Source organism: Hemiscyllium ocellatum, unplaced genomic scaffold (assembly GCF_020745735.1).
Source record: "Hemiscyllium ocellatum isolate sHemOce1 unplaced genomic scaffold, sHemOce1.pat.X.cur. scaffold_1309_pat_ctg1, whole genome shotgun sequence".
Classification (NCBI taxonomy): domain Eukaryota; kingdom Metazoa; phylum Chordata; class Chondrichthyes; order Orectolobiformes; family Hemiscylliidae; genus Hemiscyllium; species Hemiscyllium ocellatum.
In genome coordinates this window covers 877-17834 of record NW_026867734.1, presented here as the reverse complement: position 1 = coordinate 17834, position 16958 = coordinate 877, and the positions used below count along the sequence as shown (strand labels likewise).

Below are 16958 nucleotides of genomic sequence, written 5' to 3'. Positions count from 1 at the left end.
GCAACAATTATTGTCTGTTTTCTTATTCTCTCTGATCTGGGAACTTCATTGTTGCACAAGTTAGTGACCGCTACTGACCACAAGTGGGAATTGCAACCAACCCGCAGAAATACTCAAGAGTCTGTCAGGGTGAATGAAGTCAGCAAACAGATTCTGTCTGTGCACGACACAATCAGATTGGTGTACATTTCGATTCAAAAATAAAATAACCGACCTGATATCATAAGTAATGCTGTGCCCATAAACAATGGACTGCCCAGACAGTTTTCACTTGATATTAGGCTGTATTTCACAAAAACACTGCGAGTAATGTTGAAAGGAGGGAAATCTAGAAATAAAATGAAAAACTCAGGATTTCTGTCAAGACGCCAGTTTATTTGAAACGGGTATCGCCCTGACTCCTTAATCTTCTAGGGTCCCTCCTCAATTTCAAAGTGGTGGGAAACCGCACTGCAGAGGTTTGGCGCCGTTCGTGTGGCTGACTCAAGCTTCTGTGCATATCGAAGTGTTTCATTCCCACTGCGGAAAGTGGTCTTTTTGGTGTTGAGCGGTTTAAAAGCCACAGCATGCGATGGCCGGGAATCGAACCCGGGTCAACTGCTTGGAAGGCAGCTATGCTCACCACTATACCACCATCGCAACTGGGACATGTCCTCCACACATCAGCTAATGTGCAATTCGACCAATAGTTCTTCATTCGAAATTTCAGTCTTCTTGCAAATTTTACGCTGAAATATTGCAATTCACCACTAATAAAAGACTGACTTTTACTCCTTCCATACTTCTCATTATACCTTTTCATTCACACTTTCTCATGCACACAAACCAGCATTTATCATCATCTCAGATAAATCCACAGCTAAAATATCAACAAAATCTCACCGCAACCCGGGATCTGTCACACAATCAAAACTTGTCAACTTCTCACAAACGCTTTTGCCCCAAACATCCATTCTCCTGCTCCTCGGATGCTGTCTGACCTGCTCTGCTTTTCCACCACCACTCTCATCTCCACCAGTGGCAGTACCCACTTTCGCCTTTCTCTTCATACACTTTTCCCACCAACTTTGCTTTTTCTTTCTGATTTACCGCATCTGTACTACTTTCCGCTTTTAACATTTCTGAAGGGTTTTCCACAAACAAAAAGGCAAAAAGAAGGAACTCTTAGACTGAGTACATGCTGCAGTAATTCTGGAGAAGAGGAAACTCCTGGTAACAGTTCACGAAGCAGAAATCTCTCGAGAAATCTGTATTAATCCGCACTTCCATTCTCTTGATCGATTTGTAGTTTTCTCTGTTACATTGTAGAAGAGGGGGAGGGTGGAGTCGCAGCTGGGAGGGAGAGAAACCAGGCTGATTTTCAAAGTTTTAGAATCAGAGTGTCATACAGCATGGAAACAGATCCTTAGGTCCAGCCAGTTTATGCTGACCATTTCCCCAAACACAACTGTAACCACCTGCATGCAATTGAACATTTCCCATTTGCGAGCATTTGGTCATATCTCTCTAAACCTTTCCTATTCGTGAACTTATCCAAGCGTCTTTTCAACGTTGTAACTGTACCTGCGTCCACCACTTTCTCTGACAGTTCATTGCACGCACCAAGCACTCGATGTGTAAAAAAATTGTCCCTCATTTCCTTTATAAATCCATAATCCCCCTGTCCACGCAACAGTAAATCAAAGATCCATCTCAATGCTTTTCACAATAAGTACCTCCCCCAGTCCCTCACTAATAAATCAATGGTCCATTTAAACAAACTGGGAATTGCATTCCACAGTCTGCAGACAGCTTCCCCAAAACCAATGACTAATGTTTTATCATCTGCAAATTTGATATCCGACACCAATTCCACATCAGTGATAGATACACCAGACAAACAGGTGACTAATACTGAAGCCTGGGGAAAAATCAAAGAATTGCGAAACTTCATCAAATGGGGCATACCAAACCCAAAATGGCAACACTGCTTTCTCCCCACTGAAGGTGCAACACTGCTCAGATTCTCCGGCAATTTCTGTTCAGTTTCTGAACCTTGAGGAACTCAACTATTTCAAAACACATGCAGTATTCTTCTTATCATCAGGTTGGTCTACATCACAAACACTTCCTTCTTCTTTATCCTTTAAAGCAAATCAGTCAAGTTCATCCGACACTATCTTCCCTTAACAATTCCATGATGACTATCTTGGATGATGACGTGGAGGAGCCGGTGTTGGACTGGAGTGGACAATGTTAAAAACCACATAACACCAGCGTATAGTCCAACAGCTTTATTTGGAAGCAATAGCTGCTCCTTCATCAGGTAACAATGTGTGATTCCTTTTCAGCTTCATCTTGGATTGAACTTTCACTCACCGTGTGGTTATTTCTATCATCTCTCAGAGTTTTACCGAGTCATTTGCTCATTAATGGAAATATAAAAGCAGCTGGTCTCCACTCCTCCTATTTCTGACCTGCACCGTCCAACACAAGGGCAACAATTATTGTCTGTTTTCTTATTCTCTCTGATCTGGGAACTTCATTGTTGCACAAGTTAGTGACCGCTACTGACCACAAGTGGGAATTGCAACCAACCCGCAGAAATACTCAAGAGTCTGTCAGGGTGAATGAAGTCAGCAAACAGATTCTGTCTGTGCACGACACAATCAGATTGGTGTACATTTCGATTCAAAAATAAAATAACCGACCTGATATCATAAGTAATGCTGTGCCCATAAACAATGGACTGCCCAGACAGTTTTCACTTGATATTAGGCTGTATTTCACAAAAACACTGCGAGTAATGTTGAAAGGAGGGAAATCTAGAAATAAAATGAAAAACTCAGGATTTCTGTCAAGACGCCAGTTTATTTGAAACGGGTATCGCCCTGACTCCTTAATCTTCTAGGGTCCCTCCTCAATTTCAAAGTGGTGGGAAACCGCACTGCAGAGGTTTGGCGCCGTTCGTGTGGCTGACTCAAGCTTCTGTGCATATCGAAGTGTTTCATTCCCACTGCGGAAAGTGGTCTTTTTGGTGTTGAGCGGTTTAAAAGCCGCAGCATGCGATGGCCGGGAATCGAACCCGGGTCAACTGCTTGGAAGGCAGCTATGCTCACCACTATACCACCATCGCAACTGGGACATGTCCTCCACACATCAGCTAATGTGCAATTCGACCAATAGTTCTTCATTCGAAATTTCAGTCTTCTTGCAAATTTTACGCTGAAATATTGCAATTCACCACTAATAAAAGACTGACTTTTACTCGTTCCATACTTCTCATTATGCCTTTTCATTCACACTTTCTCATGCACACAAACCAGCATTTATCATCATCTCAGATAAATCCACAGCTAAAATATCAACAAAATCTCACCGCAACCCGGGATCTGTCACACAATCAAAACTTGTCAACTTCTCACAAACGCTTTTGCCCCAAACATCCATTCTCCTGCTCCTCGGATGCTGTCTGACCTGCTCTGCTTTTCCACCACCACTCTCATCTCCACCAGTGGCACTACCCACTTTCGCCTTTCTCTTCATACACTTTTCCCACCAACTTTGCTTTTTCTTTCTGATTTACCGCATCTGTACTACTTTCCGCTTTTAACATTTCTGAAGGGTTTTCCACAAACAAAAAGGCAAAAAGAAGGAACTCTTAGACTGAGTACATGCTGCAGTAATTCTGGAGAAGAGGAAACTCCTGGTAACAGTTCACGAAGCAGAAATCTCTCGAGAAATCTGTATTAATCCGCACTTCCATTCTCTTGATCGATTTGTAGTTTTCTCTGTTACATTGTAGAAGAGGGGGAGGGTGGAGTCGCAGCTGGGAGGGAGAGAAACCAGGCTGATTTTCAAAGTTTTACAATCAGAGTGTCATACAGCATGGAAACAGATCCTTAGGTCCAGCCAGTTTATGCTGACCATTTCCCCAAACACAACTGTAACCACCTGCATGCAATTGAACATTTCCCATTTGCGAGCATTTGGTCATATCTCTCTAAACCTTTCCTATTCGTGAACTTATCCAAGCGTCTTTTCAACGTTGTAACTGTACCTGCGTCCACCACTTTCTCTGACAGTTCATTGCACGCACCAAGCACTCGATGTGTAAAAAAATTGTCCCTCATTTCCTTTATAAATCCATAATCCCCCTGTCCACGCAACAGTAAATCAAAGATCCATCTCAATGCTTTTCACAATAAGTACCTCCCCCAGTCCCTCACTAATAAATCAATGGTCCATTTAAACAAACTGGGAATTGCATTCCACAGTCTGCAGACAGCTTCCCCAAAACCAATGACTAATGTTTTATCATCTGCAAATTTGATATCCGACACCAATTCCACATCAGTGATAGATACACCAGACAAACAGGTGACTAATACTGAAGCCTGGGGTAAAATCAAAGAATTGCGAAACTTCATCAAATGGGGCATACCAAACCCAAAATGGCAACACTGCTTTCTCCCCACTGAAGGTGCAACACTGCTCAGATTCTCCGGCAATTTCTGTTCAGTTTCTGAACCTTGAGGAACTCAACTATTTCAAAACACATGCAGTATTCTTCTTATCATCAGGTTGGTCTACATCACAAACACTTCCTTCTTCTTTATCCTTTAAAGCAAATCAGTCAAGTTCATCCGACACTATCTTCCCTTAACAATTCCATGATGACTATCTTGGATGATGACGTGGAGGAGCCGGTGTTGGACTGGAGTGGACAATGTTAAAAACCACATAACACCAGCGTATAGTCCAACAGCTTTATTTGGAAGCAATAGCTGCTCCTTCATCAGGTAACAACGTGTGATTCCTTTTCAGCTTCATCTTGGATTGAACTTTCACTCACCGTGTGGTTATTTCTATCATCTCTCAGAGTTTTACCGAGTCATTTGCTCATTAATGGAAATATAAAAGCAGCTGGTCTCCACTCCTCCTATTTCTGACCTGCACCGTCCAACACAAGGGCAACAATTATTGTCTGTTTTCTTATTCTCTCTGATCTGGGAACTTCATTGTTGCACAAGTTAGTGACCGCTACTGACCACAAGTGGGAATTGCAACCAACCCGCAGAAATACTCAAGAGTCTGTCAGGGTGAATGAAGTCAGCAAACAGATTCTGTCTGTGCACGACACAATCAGATTGGTGTACATTTCGATTCAAAAATAAAATAACCGACCTGATATCATAAGTAATGCTGTGCCCATAAACAATGGACTGCCCAGACAGTTTTCACTTGATATTAGGCTGTATTTCACAAAAACACTGCGAGTAATGTTGAAAGGAGGGAAATCTAGAAATAAAATGAAAAACTCAGGATTTCTGTCAAGACGCCAGTTTATTTGAAACGGGTATCGCCCTGACTCCTTAATCTTCTAGGGTCCCTCCTCAATTTCAAAGTGGTGGGAAACCGCACTGCAGAGGTTTGGCGCCGTTCGTGTGGCTGACTCAAGCTTCTGTGCATATCGAAGTGTTTCATTCCCACTGCGGAAAGTGGTCTTTTTGGTGTTGAGCGGTTTAAAAGCCACAGCATGCGATGGCCGGGAATCGAACCCGGGTCAACTGCTTGGAAGGCAGCTATGCTCACCACTATACCACCATCGCAACTGGGACATGTCCTCCACACATCAGCTAATGTGCAATTCGACCAATAGTTCTTCACTCGAAATTTCAGTCTTCTTGCAAATTTTACGCTGAAATATTGCAATTCACCACTAATAAAAGACTGACTTTTACTCCTTCCATACTTCTCATTATACCTTTTCATTCACACTTTCTCATGCACACAAACCAGCATTTATCACCATCTCAGATAAATCCACAGCTAAAGTATCAACAAAATCTCACCGCAACCCGGGATCTGTCACACAATCAAAACTTGTCAACTTCTCACAAACGCTTTTGCCCCAAACATCCATTCTCCTGCTCCTCGGATGCTGTCTGACCTGCTCTGCTTTTCCACCACCACTCTCATCTCCACCAGTGGCACTACCCACTTTCGCCTTTCTCTTCATACACTTTTCCCACCAACTTTGCTTTTTCTTTCTGATTTACCGCATCTGTACTACTTTCCGCTTTTAACATTTCTGAAGGGTTTTCCACAAACAAAAAGGCAAAAAGAAGGAGCTGTTAGACTGAGTACATGCTGCAGTAATTCTGGAGAAGAGGAAACTCCTGGTAACAGTTCACGAAGCAGAAATCTCTCGAGAAATCTGTATTAATCCGCACTTCCATTCTCTTGATCGATTTGTAGTTTTCTCTGTTACATTGTAGAAGAGGGGGAGGGTGGAGTCGCAGCTGGGAGGGAGAGAAACCAGGCTGATTTTCAAAGTTTTACAATCAGAGTGTCATACAGCATGGAAACAGATCCTTAGGTCCAGCCAGTTTATGCTGACCATTTCCCCAAACACAACTGTAACCACCTGCATGCAATTGAACATTTCCCATTTGCGAGCATTTGGTCATATCTCTCTAAACCTTTCCTATTCGTGAACTTATCCAAGCGTCTTTTCAACGTTGTAACTGTACCTGCGTCCACCACTTTCTCTGACAGTTCATTGCACGCACCAAGCACTCGATGTGTAAAAAAATTGTCCCTCATTTCCTTTATAAATCCATAATCCCCCTGTCCACGCAACAGTAAATCAAAGATCCATCTCAATGCTTTTCACAATAAGTACCTCCCCCAGTCCCTCACTAATAAATCAATGGTCCATTTAAACAAACTGGGAATTGCATTCCACAGTCTGCAGACAGCTTCCCCAAAACCAATGACTAATGTTTTATCATCTGCAAATTTGATATCCGACACCAATTCCACATCAGTGATAGATACACCAGACAAACAGGTGACTAATACTGAAGCCTGGGGTAAAATCAAAGAATTGCGAAACTTCATCAAATGGGGCATACCAAACCCAAAATGGCAACACTGCTTTCTCCCCACTGAAGGTGCAACACTGCTCAGATTCTCCGGCAATTTCTGTTCAGTTTCTGAACCTTGAGGAACTCAACTATTTCAAAACACATGCAGTATTCTTCTTATCATCAGGTTGGTCTACATCACAAACACTTCCTTCTTCTTTATCCTTTAAAGCAAATCAGTCAAGTTCATCCGACACTATCTTCCCTTAACAATTCCATGATGACTATCTTGGATGATGACGTGGAGGAGCCGGTGTTGGACTGGAGTGGACAATGTTAAAAACCACATAACACCAGCGTATAGTCCAACAGCTTTATTTGGAAGCAATAGCTGCTCCTTCATCAGGTAACAACGTGTGATTCCTTTTCAGCTTCATCTTGGATTGAACTTTCACTCACCGTGTGGTTATTTCTATCATCTCTCAGAGTTTTACCGAGTCATTTGCTCATTAATGGAAATATAAAAGCAGCTGGTCTCCACTCCTCCTATTTCTGACCTGCACCGTCCAACACAAGGGCAACAATTATTGTCTGTTTTCTTATTCTCTCTGATCTGGGAACTTCATTGTTGCACAAGTTAGTGACCGCTACTGACCACAAGTGGGAATTGCAACCAACCCGCAGAAATACTCAAGAGTCTGTCAGGGTGAATGAAGTCAGCAAACAGATTCTGTCTGTGCACGACACAATCAGATTGGTGTACATTTCGATTCAAAAATAAAATAACCGACCTGATATCATAAGTAATGCTGTGCCCATAAACAATGGACTGCCCAGACAGTTTTCACTTGATATTAGGCTGTATTTCACAAAAACACTGCGAGTAATGTTGAAAGGAGGGAAATCTAGAAATAAAATGAAAAACTCAGGATTTCTGTCAAGACGCCAGTTTATTTGAAACGGGTATCGCCCTGACTCCTTAATCTTCTAGGGTCCCTCCTCAATTTCAAAGTGGTGGGAAACCGCACTGCAGAGGTTTGGCGCCGTTCGTGTGGCTGACTCAAGCTTCTGTGCATATCGAAGTGTTTCATTCCCACTGCGGAAAGTGGTCTTTTTGGTGTTGAGCGGTTTAAAAGCCACAGCATGCGATGGCCGGGAATCGAAACCGGGTCAACTGCTTGGAAGGCAGCTATGCTCACCACTATACCACCATCGCAACTGGGACATGTCCTCCACACATCAGCTAATGTGCAATTCGACCAATAGTTCTTCACTCGAAATTTCAGTCTTCTTGCAAATTTTACGCTGAAATATTGCAATTCACCACTAATAAAAGACTGACTTTTACTCCTTCCATACTTCTCATTATACCTTTTCATTCACACTTTCTCATGCACACAAACCAGCATTTATCATCATCTCAGATAAATCCACAGCTAAAATATCAACAAAATCTCACCGCAACCCGGGATCTGTCACACAATCAAAACTTGTCAACTTCTCACAAACGCTTTTGCCCCAAACATCCATTCTCCTGCTCCTCGGATGCTGTCTGACCTGCTCTGCTTTTCCACCACCACTCTCATCTCCACCAGTGGCACTACCCACTTTCGCCTTTCTCTTCATACACTTTTCCCACCAACTTTGCTTTTTCTTTCTGATTTACCGCATCTGTACTACTTTCCGCTTTTAACATTTCTGAAGGGTTTTCCACAAACAAAAAGGCAAAAAGAAGGAACTCTTAGACTGAGTACATGCTGCAGTAATTCTGGAGAAGAGGAAACTCCTGGTAACAGTTCACGAAGCAGAAATCTCTCGAGAAATCTGTATTAATCCGCACTTCCATTCTCTTGATCGATTTGTAGTTTTCTCTGTTACATTGTAGAAGAGGGGGAGGGTGGAGTCGCAGCTGGGAGGGAGAGAAACCAGGCTGATTTTCAAAGTTTTACAATCAGAGTGTCATACAGCATGGAAACAGATCCTTAGGTCCAGCCAGTTTATGCTGACCATTTCCCCAAACACAACTGTAACCACCTGCATGCAATTGAACATTTCCCATTTGCGAGCATTTGGTCATATCTCTCTAAACCTTTCCTATTCGTGAACTTATCCAAGCGTCTTTTCAACGTTGTAACTGTACCTGCGTCCACCACTTTCTCTGACAGTTCATTGCACGCACCAAGCACTCGATGTGTAAAAAAATTGTCCCTCATTTCCTTTATAAATCCATAATCCCCCTGTCCACGCAACAGTAAATCAAAGATCCATCTCAATGCTTTTCACAATAAGTACCTCCCCCAGTCCCTCACTAATAAATCAATGGTCCATTTAAACAAACTGGGAATTGCATTCCACAGTCTGCAGACAGCTTCCCCAAAACCAATGACTAATGTTTTATCATCTGCAAATTTGATATCCGACACCAATTCCACATCAGTGATAGATACACCAGACAAACAGGTGACTAATACTGAAGCCTGGGGTAAAATCAAAGAATTGCGAAACTTCATCAAATGGGGCATACCAAACCCAAAATGGCAACACTGCTTTCTCCCCACTGAAGGTGCAACACTGCTCAGATTCTCCGGCAATTTCTGTTCAGTTTCTGAACCTTGAGGAACTCAACTATTTCAAAACACATGCAGTATTCTTCTTATCATCAGGTTGGTCTACATCACAAACACTTCCTTCTTCTTTATCCTTTAAAGCAAATCAGTCAAGTTCATCCGACACTATCTTCCCTTAACAATTCCATGATGACTATCTTGGATGATGACGTGGAGGAGCCGGTGTTGGACTGGAGTGGACAATGTTAAAAACCACATAACACCAGCGTATAGTCCAACAGCTTTATTTGGAAGCAATAGCTGCTCCTTCATCAGGTAACAACGTGTGATTCCTTTTCAGCTTCATCTTGGATTGAACTTTCACTCACCGTGTGGTTATTTCTATCATCTCTCAGAGTTTTACCGAGTCATTTGCTCATTAATGGAAATATAAAAGCAGCTGGTCTCCACTCCTCCTATTTCTGACCTGCACCGTCCAACACAAGGGCAACAATTATTGTCTGTTTTCTTATTCTCTCTGATCTGGGAACTTCATTGTTGCACAAGTTAGTGACCGCTACTGACCACAAGTGGGAATTGCAACCAACCCGCAGAAATACTCAAGAGTCTGTCAGGGTGAATGAAGTCAGCAAACAGATTCTGTCTGTGCACGACACAATCAGATTGGTGTACATTTCGATTCAAAAATAAAATAACCGACCTGATATCATAAGTAATGCTGTGCCCATAAACAATGGACTGCCCAGACAGTTTTCACTTGATATTAGGCTGTATTTCACAAAAACACTGCGAGTAATGTTGAAAGGAGGGAAATCTAGAAATAAAATGAAAAACTCAGGATTTCTGTCAAGACGCCAGTTTATTTGAAACGGGTATCGCCCTGACTCCTTAATCTTCTAGGGTCCCTCCTCAATTTCAAAGTGGTGGGAAACCGCACTGCAGAGGTTTGGCGCCGTTCGTGTGGCTGACTCAAGCTTCTGTGCATATCGAAGTGTTTCATTCCCACTGCGGAAAGTGGTCTTTTTGGTGTTGAGCGGTTTAAAAGCCACAGCATGCGATGGCCGGGATCGAACCCGGGTCAACTGCTTGGAAGGCAGCTATGCTCACCACTATACCACCATCGCAACTGGGACATGTCCTCCACACATCAGCTAATGTGCAATTCGACCAATAGTTCTTCACTCGAAATTTCAGTCTTCTTGCAAATTTTACGCTGAAATATTGCAATTCACCACTAATAAAAGACTGACTTTTACTCTTCCATACTTCTCATTATACCTTTTCATTCACACTTTCTCATGCACACAAACCAGCATTTATCATCATCTCAGATAAATCCACAGCTAAAATATCAACAAAATCTCACCGCAACCCGGGATCTGTCACACAATCAAAACTTGTCAACTTCTCACAAACGCTTTTGCCCCAAACATCCATTCTCCTGCTCCTCGGATGCTGTCTGACCTGCTCTGCTTTTCCACCACCACTCTCATCTCCACCAGTGGCACTACCCACTTTCGCCTTTCTCTTCATACACTTTTCCCACCAACTTTGCTTTTTCTTTCTGATTTACCGCATCTGTACTACTTTCCGCTTTTAACATTTCTGAAGGGTTTTCCACAAACAAAAAGGCAAAAGAAGGAACTCTTGACTGAGTACATGCTGCAGTAATTCTGGAGAAGAGGAAACTCCTGGTAACAGTTCACGAAGCAGAAATCTCTCGAGAAATCTGTATTAATCCGCACTTCCATTCTCTTGATCGATTTGTAGTTTTCTCTGTTACATTGTAGAAGAGGGGGAGGGTGGAGTCGCAGCTGGGAGGGAGAGAAACCAGGCTGATTTTCAAAGTTTTACAATCAGAGTGTCATACAGCATGGAAACAGATCCTTAGGTCCAGCCAGTTTATGCTGACCATTTCCCCAAACACAACTGTAACCACCTGCATGCAATTGAACATTTCCCATTTGCGAGCATTTGGTCATATCTCTCTAAACCTTTCCTATTCGTGAACTTATCCAAGCGTCTTTTCAACGTTGTAACTGTACCTGCGTCCACCACTTTCTCTGACAGTTCATTGCACGCACCAAGCACTCGATGTGTAAAAAAATTGTCCCTCATTTCCTTTTAAATCCATAATCCCCCTGTCCACGCAACAGTAAATCAAAGATCCATCTCAATGCTTTTCACAATAAGTACCTCCCCCAGTCCCTCACTAATAAATCAATGGTCCATTTAAACAAACTGGGAATTGCATTCCACAGTCTGCAGACAGCTTCCCCAAAACCAATGACTAATGTTTTATCATCTGCAAATTTGATATCCGACACCAATTCCACATCAGTGATAGATACACCAGACAAACAGGTGACTAATACTGAAGCCTGGGGTAAAATCAAAGAATTGCGAAACTTCATCAAATGGGGCATACCAAACCCAAAATGGCAACACTGCTTTCTCCCCACTGAAGGTGCAACACTGCTCAGATTCTCCGGCAATTTCTGTTCAGTTTCTGAACCTTGAGGAACTCAACTATTTCAAAACACATGCAGTATTCTTCTTATCATCAGGTTGGTCTACATCACAAACACTTCCTTCTTCTTTATCCTTTAAAGCAAATCAGTCAAGTTCATCCGACACTATCTTCCCTTAACAATTCCATGATGACTATCTTGGATGATGACGTGGAGGAGCCGGTGTTGGACTGGAGTGGACAATGTTAAAAACCACATAACACCAGCGTATAGTCCAACAGCTTTATTTGGAAGCAATAGCTGCTCCTTCATCAGGTAACAACGTGTGATTCCTTTTCAGCTTCATCTTGGATTGAACTTTCACTCACCGTGTGGTTATTTCTATCATCTCTCAGAGTTTTACCGAGTCATTTGCTCATTAATGGAAATATAAAAGCAGCTGGTCTCCACTCCTCCTATTTCTGACCTGCACCGTCCAACACAAGGGCAACAATTATTGTCTGTTTTCTTATTCTCTCTGATCTGGGAACTTCATTGTTGCACAAGTTAGTGACCGCTACTGACCACAAGTGGGAATTGCAACCAACCCGCAGAAATACTCAAGAGTCTGTCAGGGTGAATGAAGTCAGCAAACAGATTCTGTCTGTGCACGACACAATCAGATTGGTGTACATTTCGATTCAAAAATAAAATAACCGACCTGATATCATAAGTAATGCTGTGCCCATAAACAATGGACTGCCCAGACAGTTTTCACTTGATATTAGGCTGTATTTCACAAAAACACTGCGAGTAATGTTGAAGGAGGAAATCTAGAAATAAAATGAAAAACTCAGGATTTCTGTCAAGACGCCAGTTTATTGAAACGGGTATCGCCCTGACTCCTTAATCTTCTAGGGTCCCTCCTCAATTTCAAAGTGGTGGGAAACCGCACTGCAGAGGTGTTTGGCGCCGTTCGTGTGGCTGACTCAAGCTTCTGTGCATATCGAAGTGTTTCATTCCCACTGCGGAAAGTGGTCTTTTTGGTGTTGAGCGGTTAAAAGCCACAGCATGCGATGGCCGGGAATCGAACCCGGGTCAACTGCTTGGAAGGCAGCTATGCTCACCACTATACCACCATCGCAACTGGGACATGGCCTCCACACATCAGCTAATGTGCAATTCGACCAATAGTTCTTCACTCGAAATTTCAGTCTTCTTGCAAATTTTACGCTGAAATATTGCAATTCACCACTAATAAAAGACTGACTTTTACTCCGTCCATACTTCTCATTATACCTTTTCATTCACACTTTCTCATGCACACAAACCAGCATTTATCATCATCTCAGATAAATCCACAGCTAAAATATCAACAAAATCTCACCGCAACCCGGGATCTGTCACACAATCAAAACTTGTCAACTTCTCACAAAACGCTTTTGCCCCAAACATCCATTCTCCTGCTCCTCGGATGCTGTCTGACCTGCTCTGCTTTTCCACCACCACTCTCATCTCCACCAGTGGCACTACCCACTTTCGCCTTTCTCTTCATACACTTTTTCCCACCAACTTTGCTTTTTCTTTCTGATTTACCGCATCTGTACTACTTTCCGCTTTTAACATTTCTGAAGGGTTTTCCACAAACAAAAAGGCAAAAAGAAGAGGAGCTTAGACTGAGTACATGCTGCAGTAATTCTGGAGAAGAGGAAACTGTCCGGTAACAGTTCACGAAGCAGAAATCTCTCGAGAAATCTGTATTAATCCGCACTTCCATTCTCTTGATCGATTTGTAGTTTTCTCTGTTACATTGTAGAAGAGGGGGAGGGTGGAGTCGCAGCTGGGAGGGAGAGAAACCAGGCTGATTTTCAAAGTTTTACAATCAGAGTGTCATACAGCATGGAAACAGATCCTTAGGTCCAGCCAGTTTATGCTGACCATTTCCCCAAACACAACTGTAACCACCTGCATGCAATTGAACATTTCCCATTTGCGAGCATTTGGTCATATCTCTCTAAACCTTTCCTATTCGTGAACTTATCCAAGCGTCTTTTCAACGTTGTAACTGTACCTGCGTCCACCACTTTCTCTGACAGTTCATTGCACGCACCAAGCACTCGATGTGTAAAAAAATTGTCCCTCATTTCCTTATAAATCCATAATCCCCCTGTCCACGCAACAGTAAATCAAAGATCCATCTCAATGCTTTTCACAATAAGTACCTCCCCCAGTCCCTCACTAATAAATCAATGGTCCATTTAAACAAACTGGGAATTGCATTCCACAGTCTGCAGACAGCTTCCCCCCCAAAACCAATGACTAATGTTTTTTCATCTGCAAATTTGATATCCGACACCAATTCCACATCAGTGATAGATACACCAGACAAACAGGTGACTAATACTGAAGCCTGGGGTTAAAATCAAAGAATTGCGAAACTTCATCAAATGGGGCATACCAAACCCAAAATGGCAACACTGCTTTCTCCCCACTGAAGGTGCAACACTGCTCAGATTCTCCGGCAATTTCTGTTCAGTTTCTGAACCTTGAGGAACTCAACTATTTCAAAACACATGCAGTATTCTTCTTATCATCAGGTTGGTCTACATCACAAACACTTCCTTCTTCTTTATCCTTTAAAGCAAATCAGTCAAGTTCATCCGACACTATCTTCCCTTAACAATTCCATGATGACAATCTGGATGATGACGTGGAGGAGCCGGTGTTGGACTGGAGTGGACAATGTTAAAAACCACATAACACCAGCGTATAGTCCAACAGCTTTATTTGGAAGCAATAGCTGCTCCTTCATCAGGTAACAACGTGTGATTCCTTTTCAGCTTCATCTTGGATTGAACTTTCACTCACCGTGTGGTTATTTCTATCATCTCTCAGAGTTTTACCGAGTCATTTGCTCATTAATGGAAATATAAAAGCAGCTGGTCTCCACTCCTCCTATTTCTGACCTGCACCGTCCAACACAAGGGCAACAATTATTGTCTGTTTTCTTTTCTCTCTGATCTGGGAACTTCATTGTTGCACAAGTTAGTGACCGCTACTGACCACAAGTGGGAATTGCAAACCAACCCGCAGAAATACTCAAGAGTCTGTCAGGGTGAATGAAGTCAGCAAACAGATTCTGTCTGTGCACGACACAATCAGATTGGTGTACATTTCGATTCAAAAATAAAATAACCGACCTGATATAAGTAATGCTGTGCCCATAAACAATGGACTGCCCAGACAGTTTTCACTTGATATTAGGCTGTATTTCACAAAAACACTGCGAGTAATGTTGAAAGGAGGGAATCTAGAAATAAAAATGAAAAACTCAGGATTTCTGTCAAGACGCCAGTTTATTTGAAACGGGTATCGCCCTGACTCCTAATCTTCTAGGGTCCCTCCTCAATTCAAAGTGGTGGGAAACCGCACTGCAGAGGTTTGGCGCCGTTCGTGTGGCTGACTCAAGCTTCTGTGCATATCGAAGTGTTTCATTCCACTGCGGAAAGTGGTTTTTTGGTGTTGAGCGGTTTAAAAGCCACAGCTCATGCGATGGCCGGGAATCGAACCCGGGTCAACTGCTTGGAAGGCAGCTATGCTCACCACTATACCACCATCGCAACTGGGACGTGTCCTCCACACATCAGCTAATGTGCAATTCGACCAATAGTTCTTCACTCGAAATTCAGTCTTCTTGCAAATTTTACGCTGAAAATATTGCAATTCACCACTAATAAAAGACTGACTTTTACTCCTTCCATACTTCTCATTATGCCTTTTCATTCACACTTTCTCATGCACACAAACCAGCATTTATCATCATCTCAGATAAATCCACAGCTAAAATATCAACAAAATCTCACCGCAACCCGGGATCTGTCACACAATCAAAACTTGTCAACTTCTCACAAACGCTTTTGCCCCAAACATCCATTCTCCTGCTCCTCGGATGCTGTCTGACCTGCTCTGCTTTTCCACCACCACTCTCATCTCCACCAGTGGCACTACCCACTTTCGCCTTTCTCTTCATACACTTTTCCCACCAACTTTTTTTTCTTTCTGATTTACCGCATCTGTACTACTTTCCGCTTTTTAACATTTCTGAAGGGTTTCCACAAACAAAAAGGCAAAAAGAAGGAACTCTTAGACTGAGTACATGCTGCAGTAATTCTGGAGAAGAGGAAACTCCTGGTAACAGTTCACGAAGCAGAAATCTCTCGAGAAATCTGTATTAATCCGCACTTCCATTCTCTTGATCGATTTGTAGTTTTCTCTGTTACATTGTAGAAGAGGGGAGGGTGGAGTCGCAGCTGGGAGGGAGAGAAACCAGGCTGATTTTCAAAGTTTTACAATCAGAGTGTCATACAGCATGGAAACAGATCCTTAGGTCCAGCCAGTTTATGCTGACCATTTCCCAAACACAACTGTAACCACTGCATGCAATTGAACATTTCCCATTTGCGAGCATTTGGTCATATCTCTCTAAACCTTTCCTATTCGTGAACTTATCCAAGCGTCTTTTCAACGTTGTAACTGTACCTGCGTCCACCACTTTCTCTGACAGTTCATTGCACGCACCAAGCACTCGATGTGTAAAAAAATTGTCCCTCATTTCTTTATAAATCCATAATCCCCCTGTCCACGCAACAGTAAATCAAAGATCCATCTCAATGCTTTTCACAATACGTACCTCCCCCAGTCCCTCACTAATAAATCAATGGTCCATTTAAACAAACTGGGAATTGCATTCCACAGTCTGCAGACAGCTTCCCCAAAACCAATGACTAATGTTTATCATCTGCAAATTTGATATCCGACACCAATTCCACATCAGTGATAGATACACCAGACAAACAGGTGACTAATACTGAAGCCTGGGGAAAAATCAAAGAATTGCGAAACTTCATCAAATGGGGCATACCAAACCCAAAATGGCAACACTGCTTTCTCCCCACTGAAGGTGCAACACTGCTCAGATTCTCCGGCAATTTCTGTTCAGTTTCTGAACCTTGAGGAACTCAACTATTTCAAAACACATGCAGTATTCTTCTTATCATCAGGTTGGTCTACATCACAAACACTTCCTTCTC

At 42.5% G+C, this 16958-nt stretch overlaps 7 non-coding genes across 7 annotated transcripts; all 7 read right to left on the bottom strand.

The window, feature by feature from the left end:
- Positions 1 to 567: 567 nt before the first annotated feature.
- trnag-ucc (transfer RNA glycine (anticodon UCC)) lies at positions 568 to 639 on the bottom strand. The gene has a single exon. It is a non-coding gene; the product is annotated as a tRNA-Gly (tRNA).
- A 2404-nt stretch (positions 640 to 3043) lies between these two features.
- On the bottom strand, positions 3044 to 3115 carry trnag-ucc (transfer RNA glycine (anticodon UCC)). Its single transcript has one exon. It is a non-coding gene; the product is annotated as a tRNA-Gly (tRNA).
- Positions 3116 to 5519: 2404 nt separating this feature from the next.
- trnag-ucc (transfer RNA glycine (anticodon UCC)) lies at positions 5520 to 5591 on the bottom strand. The gene has a single exon. It is a non-coding gene; the product is annotated as a tRNA-Gly (tRNA).
- Positions 5592 to 7995: 2404 nt separating this feature from the next.
- On the bottom strand, positions 7996 to 8067 carry trnag-ucc (transfer RNA glycine (anticodon UCC)). Its single transcript has one exon. It is a non-coding gene; the product is annotated as a tRNA-Gly (tRNA).
- A 2404-nt stretch (positions 8068 to 10471) lies between these two features.
- On the bottom strand, positions 10472 to 10542 carry trnag-ucc (transfer RNA glycine (anticodon UCC)). Its single transcript has one exon. It is a non-coding gene; the product is annotated as a tRNA-Gly (tRNA).
- Positions 10543 to 12940: 2398 nt separating this feature from the next.
- On the bottom strand, positions 12941 to 13012 carry trnag-ucc (transfer RNA glycine (anticodon UCC)). The gene has a single exon. It is a non-coding gene; the product is annotated as a tRNA-Gly (tRNA).
- A 2404-nt stretch (positions 13013 to 15416) lies between these two features.
- trnag-ucc (transfer RNA glycine (anticodon UCC)) lies at positions 15417 to 15488 on the bottom strand. The gene has a single exon. It is a non-coding gene; the product is annotated as a tRNA-Gly (tRNA).
- Positions 15489 to 16958: the final 1470 nt, after the last annotated feature.